General features: G+C 39.7%; 1 pseudogene; it reads right to left on the bottom strand.

Annotated features, from left to right (window-relative positions):
• Positions 1-6,541: 6,541 nt before the first annotated feature.
• On the bottom strand, positions 6,542-6,672 carry LOC147825655 (U1 spliceosomal RNA; annotated as a pseudogene).
• Positions 6,673-7,525: the final 853 nt, after the last annotated feature.

Genomic DNA, 7,525 nt, shown 5'->3' with positions numbered 1-7,525 from the left:
ACTTACCAGAGGTAGCAGAAGCAGGGAGGCTGCCTAGAGGGTGGTTTGGACCAAGGTGGTAGTCATGGTGATGGCAAAAAGTGGTCAGATTCTGACTACATTGAAAGTGAAACCAACTGGATTTGTAATGGATTAGAATGTAAGGTATGAAAGATTGAGGAGTTAAGGGTGACATCATGAGTTTGTTTGTTTAAGTAGCTGGAAAACTGGTGTTACCACTTCCTGAGAAGGGGACACTATGTAAGGAGCAAGCTCAGGATGGGAATGGAAGCTCAGAAGTCCAGATGCATATTAGACATCCAACTGGATATCAGGAATTAAAGTTGGACATACAGTCTGGAGCACAGAGAGATGGTACAAACGGGAGATACATATATTTACAAGTAATCAATATATAGATAGTATTTAAAGCCCTGAGAATGTATGAAATCATCAAAACGGTAAGTACAGGTGAACAACAGGAGAGCTCCAAGGACTGAGACCTGGGGTACTCCAACACAGAGCAACCAAGGAAACAGAGAGAACCACAGGCTGGGGCTATACATAGCTCCGTGGTAGAACTATGGAAGGCCCTGAGTTCAATTCCCGGGAGGGAAGGAGGAAGAGAAGGAGGGAGAGAGAGAGAGAGAGAGAGAGAGAGAGAGAGAGAGAGAGAGAGAGAGAGGTGGCAGAGGAGGAAACAAAGAAGAGAGAGAAGGGAGAAAAGGGAGGGGAGGGAAGGGAAAGGAAGGGAAGGGGAGGGGAGGGGAGAGGAGAGGAGGAGAAAGAACCAGAAAATCTGGGTGTGGTGGCACATGCCTGTAATCTCAGCATTGCCATGGTTTCAAGCCAGCCTGGGCTACATAGTGAGTTCAAAGACAGCCTGAACTACATAGACCCTGTCTCAAAAACAAAAACAAAAAAAGAACCAGAGAAGAAAACTTTGAAGCAATGAGGTAGAAGGAAAATCAGGAAGGTAATGGAAGCCAGATGAAGGAAGCATTTAAGAAAAGGGGGGAGATGGTTTAAATGCTGTGAAATAATATGAAGATTGCCAGTTGACCACTGTCTCTGCTTTGATAGCCTTACAGATATATTTCAGTGGATGATGGAGGTAAGAGGAGAAAAAAACAAGATGAAAAGAATTAGACAGAAAAACCATATTTGAGGAATTTTGCTGAAAAAGGAAAGAGAGATGGGAGGTACACTAGAAGGGGATTGAGACTAAGAGAATTTTGTTTTGTTTTGAGATGAGAGATCACTTACATGGTACTGGAAAAGACTGATGCTGCAGGAAGGAGGTGAAGATTGCTTATAGCATTGTCCTTGACTGAATGGAGGGGGAAAGGTGTGCAAGTGGAGGTGTCAGCCCTTATATACCCATGGAGAGTTCACATAAATGAGGAAGAGAGAAGGCAGTCTGTGCACACAAAGCTGGAAAGTGGATAGATAAATTTGTGGGAGTTTGGGGCAGTTACCTTCTTGTGGCTTCTATTTTCTCAGTATATAGGGAGCAAGATCTCCATAATTTGACAAGAAAAGGTGTCCTCCTCCAACAAAGTGAGGAATAAAGAACCAAGGGAAATGTATAATATAGTAGCTGAGGAGTTTTAAGGGTTCACTAGAGATGAGTGATCGAGAATGAGGCAAGCTTGACCGCATGCCTTTTTCCAGCTGTGTTCAACTATGCTAATGGGTGAGGGAAAGTCCAATCTAACAAAAGTTGCCGTTTAGCCAAGTTAGTGCAACAAAGCAAGAGGGACATGGAGTCAAGGGTATTTTCAAGAGAATGACTAAAATGTTCAACCACAGATTTGACCTAGGTAAAGAGGGAACCAACATGGAAAGAGTGACTGAAAGTGAAAATATACAGTAGTAGCATCAGTGGATTTGGGGTTCCCATGGAGTTGAAGGATTGTTAGCATTTAAAGAGTGCACGTGTCCACCAACAAAAAAGAACTTGATATACACAAATCTTAGCCTTAATGATATTTAAAGATGTCTAAAAGTAAGGAGCTTGCCAATATGAGATCACCCACCAAAAATAGTCACCTTTCTTCCAGGCCTTCTCAACCACTGACCTGCTACATAGAGTGACCTCCTAGTGTGGCATGATTAAATCCTGTTCCTGGATTCCGGATTTTCATGCACTTCCTGCCATTTCCTGCTAACGGCAAAGCTGAGATTCCAGTGGGCTCTCTGATATGGTGGAATGCCAGGTCAACCAAAGAATCTACTTTCTATAGCCTCTTCAGAGAACTGAGCCTCAGCACTCTGGCAGTCTATTGTGTTAATCAGTTTGCAAGGTGAGGCCAGATGAGTCCCTAAAGCAGCTCATTAAAGCTGCTCCACAAGTAACAAGGCAGCTTTTTCCTGATTCCCACTCTCACCCTGGGTGTGGAATGGAACAATAAATCAGAACTGCCTCTGGCCAGGCTTTTTAAATAGGAACAAAGAAGAATCCAGCACCTGGAACATGAACAAGAAAGGAACAAAGTACCCCAAGTCAAACATCTCGGGAAAAGCATCTGAGCAGGTTTACAGAGCCCAATTTTTCCAGCCAGTAACTATCAAATGTACTCCTGAGCATCTTTATATTTTGACTGACTTGATAGAAACATCACAATCAAAGAGCACTTTGCAGCTAGGGGCTGAGTACCAAAGGCCATTTGCACAGTTCATGCTGAAAAGCTCCTTTCTCTTTCTCTCTCTGCTTCAGAAAACCTAGTTTCTTTCAGTCTCTACATTGATGACTCCATAGCCCAGCATTTCCAACTTCCCTAATATAGAAGTCTCCTGTCAGGATCTTAGAATATTAAAACTTTTTCTTGACTGGGTAATATGAACTTGGAAGAGAAGAAATGGTCAATTAATAGTTTTTAAAACAAACAAACCAACAACACTTCTTAAGGATCTCTCAGCAATAAATATAGCACCAACTATCCAGAGGTTCTGAAAAATGTGAGTTCATTTACTTAATTATAATGACTAAAACCAGCAAATAATGTGTTTGGCTTTCTTGAAATTAAAGAAAAAACAGAGGCCATTTAAAAATTTTAAAACAAGTGACAAATACTGCTTCTTTTTCACTTTTTAAATTAAATCCTACTGTACTTACAATGTTTGTCACCCTTCCCAAACCCCAAGTCTTACAAATTGTTGAGCTTAGATTATTAGGCAAAGATTTGTCATCAGAGAATGAACTGAAATCAGAATGTCTTGCTCCTGTAAGTTAAAAACAAAGCCAAAAAACCTTTAACGGTTCTTTTAAGTGCAGGGTTGAGTAATATTTAAAGCACTAAACTGTCTCTCTAGTATTTGAGAGGATAAGGTTTAGAGTTCATTGTGTTGACTGTCTTTTGAAAGATTAGATAGTTTAGTTAGGCTCCTACTGGCCATGTAAATGTCTCAGTGTTTATTGACTGTCTGCAGTCATTATCAAAGACTCTGAACACAATCGACACCTTGTAAACAGAAATCCCATTATTTTTGTGGTACTGATAAGATTTACTGAGAATTTAATTTTTTTATGATTGATTGCCCAGTTACAGGTATTAATTCAGTACAGAAGAGTACAAATGAGTATCCATTCAGTCACCAAACTTGCCCTTTTCTTTTGTTTGGAAACTATAACCTCTTTTTGCTTATAGATAGTAGAAATAATTATCTCAACAGTGTTCAGGTAAAAATACTACTGAAGTACATTTTAATATGTTACATACTTTTCTACTGATCCTTCAGTGATCTACAAAGGAATTTATGTTTTCTTGGAAAGATGTCTTAAATCTTTCAGTACAGAGAAAGAAAAATTCTATAGTGTGCTAATTTAGTTTGGAAACATTAAAAAGACTTATTCGTTGGGTGCTTTGTGAATACCTTTTATTTGATTTCATTTTATCTCATTTTTTGTAGTGCTAAGGATCAAACCAAGGGCTTCATTCGTACTAAGCAAGTGCTCTGTCACTCAAGGGGACACTGAAGCTCTGTCACGTTGTAGGCCTGCATTTTAAAATGCTTTAATCAAAATAAAATTTGGAAAAAGTATGCAATAGATATGTTTGACCACAGGTAAGATCCATGGATCAATGCTGGTTTTATTCTGAATTTGGTGATTTCTAGTAGGAGGTTGCCATTCAAGCTTTTGTTCCTGCCCTCGGTGAGATACATGACAGAAGGAAATGTGCCTTCCCTGGGGAACTGCATGGCAAGGCTTCAGGAAAACATGGCTTTGACAGTATTCAAAATCTAATTGAAGCAAGAAAGAGTCTTGATGCAGAAAGTGTTGGAAGGTATTCAGCAGAAAGACAGACCTGAGATTAATCTGAGAGAAGTGGAAAAGGTGTTCCCCCAAACCTTTGATTTAGTCCATATAAAATACATATTGCTTGACACAAAACATGAAATCTTTACCACGAAGCCCCAACACACCTCTGCAACTTCAGCTCCCACCTCTGCTCTAATCACCCTGGCTTTACACTGTGCACCTTCACTTCCTGACATGAAGCTCCTCTTCACTTTGTAAGTCCAAACATCGGCTCCTCTGGGATCCTTCCTTCACAAACTCCCACATACAAGTGACTCACTTATTCCACTATATTCTCAGATTACTAACAATTTCTTCATGTATCAACTATCCCACATATGTAAGTACCTAGAAGGCAGGACTCAATCTTACTCTTACTCTTCTTCTTTTAATATCCGCAAGGTCTAGCATATACTACTTGCTTAATAAATGTAGAGATCAGGAAGAAGGAAAGTCCTTATTTATGCCTTTGCTTACACACACATATCCTCTCTTCTAACAGGAAGCTAATCATCCTCCAAAGCCAACTGCTTTTTGAAGACTTCCCTGGCCAATGGGCTCCTATTTCTTTAAATTCTCATTGCATCCAAGTGAGAACTGCACACTTGACACTTAACGGAGTATGTTCTCATCTTAATTGTGTTTTTATATCTGTGTACTATTTCCCCAGCCTCAATCAAAGATCTCTTTGCAGCTAGGGGCTGGGTCTTTAACCTCTTAGGTCACCCACAATGCTGCTGCTGCTCTCTTTGGGTTTGTTACCTACCAAGTGTTTGTTGATTACAGAGGAGATGGGGGAACAGGATGTCTGAAAGGAAGAGCTGGAAGGTTATTTGACAGGCTCAGTGAAGGAGGCACCTTCGGAACAGCTCAGACAAAAACAGCTCAAACTGTAAGAAGCAGGAGGCAGACCACCCCCAAAACCTCAAGCGCCTCAAAGCATACAAAGCCAGTACATCAAGCGTTTAATGCTACTGAAGTTTAAGTTACTGAAAGTTTAAGCTACTGAAAAGCCAGGGCACCATAAGAAGAAGCACATGTCCAATCAGTCACTGAAGACAAACTAGTAGAGGGAGAGTGAGTCATAACAGTAAGAATTTACTGCACACCAATTATGTGCTCAATATTTGATATACACACTCTTTTTAACAGTTTTTGTTTTGTTTTGTTTTTGGTGCCAGGGATCGAACTCAGGACTTTGTACTTCCAAAGCAGGAGTGGTGCCACTGAGCTAAATTCCGGGCCCGTCTTTTTAACAGTTTTATTGAGATATAATTTATACACCACAAAATTCACCCATTGAAAGTATACAGTTCAGTGGAATTTAGTGTATCCACAGAGTTGAGCAACCAACAGCACAATCAATTTTGGAACATTTCCACCACACCAAAATGCAACCCCATACTCATTAGCAGTCACTCTCTATTCTTCTCCCACCACTGCACTCCTACTACCTCTTCTAACCATAAACCACTCATCTACTCTTTTTACAGATTTGCCTGCTCTGGACAGTTCATTAAAAATGGAATACAATATGGTTTTTATGTCTGGCTTCTTTTAGTTAGCATTTTTTTCAAGGTTTATCCACATTGCAGTGTGTATCAGAATTCATTCCTTTTTCTTGTCAAATAGTATTCCATTGTATGGATGTATCACATTCTGTTCATCCATTTATTTAGTGGATGGATATCTTGGGTTAATTCTTGACAAACATTATTTGACTTATTCTTTTTTTAATTTTATATGCTTATTTGTTTGTTTGTTTGGTTGGTTGGTTGACTTTTGAGACAGGTCCTTGCTATGTAACTCAGGCTGGCCTTGAACTCACTATGTACTGCAGGCTGACCTCAAACTAGCAATCCTCCTGCTTCAGCCTCCTGAGTGCTGGGATTATAGGCATGAGCCACCGCACCCAGCTTTCTTTCATTTATTCTTTTTAATACTCCTGGGAGTTAGGTGTCAGTGTCCTCATTTTATAGATGAGAAACTGAACCTCAGGAAGATTAACTATCTTGCTCTAACATATAAATAATGGTACTCAGAGTGGCCTGAGTCCAAAGCCTCTGTGTTCAATCATTTGCGCTATTTGGCAAACATTTTCAGTGGAAGGAGGTAAATCACACCAAATTCCATTGACCCATAGAGATCATTGGTGCTCTTCATCTTTCAAGGAACTTAGCTGTAAATAAAAACATGGAATACTGTATTTGTGAATATAGTGGGAAGAACATGAACTTTGGAGCTAGATAGTCTTTTTTTTCTAAATTTTAAATCGAGTTTCCCACATTTGGGGAAATCGCAGGGGTCAGCACATCCGGAGTGCAATGGATAAGCCTCGCCCTGGGAAAACCACCTTCATGATCATGATATCTCCCCTGCCAGGTAAGTATAAGTATGGAGCTAGACAGTCTTAACATACTAGCTATGTGAATGCTAAGTGAAATAAATCAGCTACAAAAGGTTAAATATTACATGGATTCTCTTATATGAGAAACCCAAATGCAAATGGGAAGGGGCTGTAAGGATGGAGGTGAGGGAATGGAAGGGAAATAACAAGTACTAAGATATGATATGTATATGTACCATCTTCCCATGAGGAATATATTCATTGTGTATTTCAAACATGTACTAATAACAATGGAAAAACTTTTAAAAAAATAAAAGAATCTTTCATAAGGAAAAAAAACATACTAGCTATGTGCTACAGGGCAGGGTGCTTAACCTTTTTAAGCATCAATTTCCTCTCCTATAAAAATGTACATAATTCCTACTTTATAGGATTGTTGTGAGAATTAAATGAGTTGACAGTATGAACTTCCTGACATTTATACTTGGTAATTAAAATATAGTACTTATCATTGTTATTACTGTTTGCCAGTATTAGCAAAAATAAATAAATCTCTCCTATCTTTCTCCCTCCCTCGTTCTCTCTCTCTCTCTCTCTCTCTCTCTCTCTCTCTCTCTCTCTCTCTCCTGTCTCCATAGAAAGGAGTCTGAGGAGGGGACTTGTGGATACATGGTAGTGGGAAATCCAGGCAGAAATCTCTAGTGGTCAGCAGACAGAGATAAGAGGCAGGAACTCAGGTGAGAGGTCATGCTAGAGATAAAGATTTGGGGGTTATCAGCATGGAGGTGAGGGTTGAAGCTATGACAACTTTTCAGATAGAACCAGAAAGAAAATAAAGAAATGAGTCTAGAGCCTGAGTCTTAGGATGTCCACAGTTAAGGCCAGGAGAAGGAATA

Source organism: Heterocephalus glaber, unplaced genomic scaffold (genome assembly GCF_053883595.1).
Source record: "Heterocephalus glaber isolate CG9 unplaced genomic scaffold, H.glaber_assembly_v1.0 deba00001497, whole genome shotgun sequence".
Taxonomy (NCBI): Eukaryota; Metazoa; Chordata; class Mammalia; order Rodentia; family Bathyergidae; genus Heterocephalus; species Heterocephalus glaber.
This window is presented reverse-complemented; position numbering and strand designations above follow the sequence as displayed.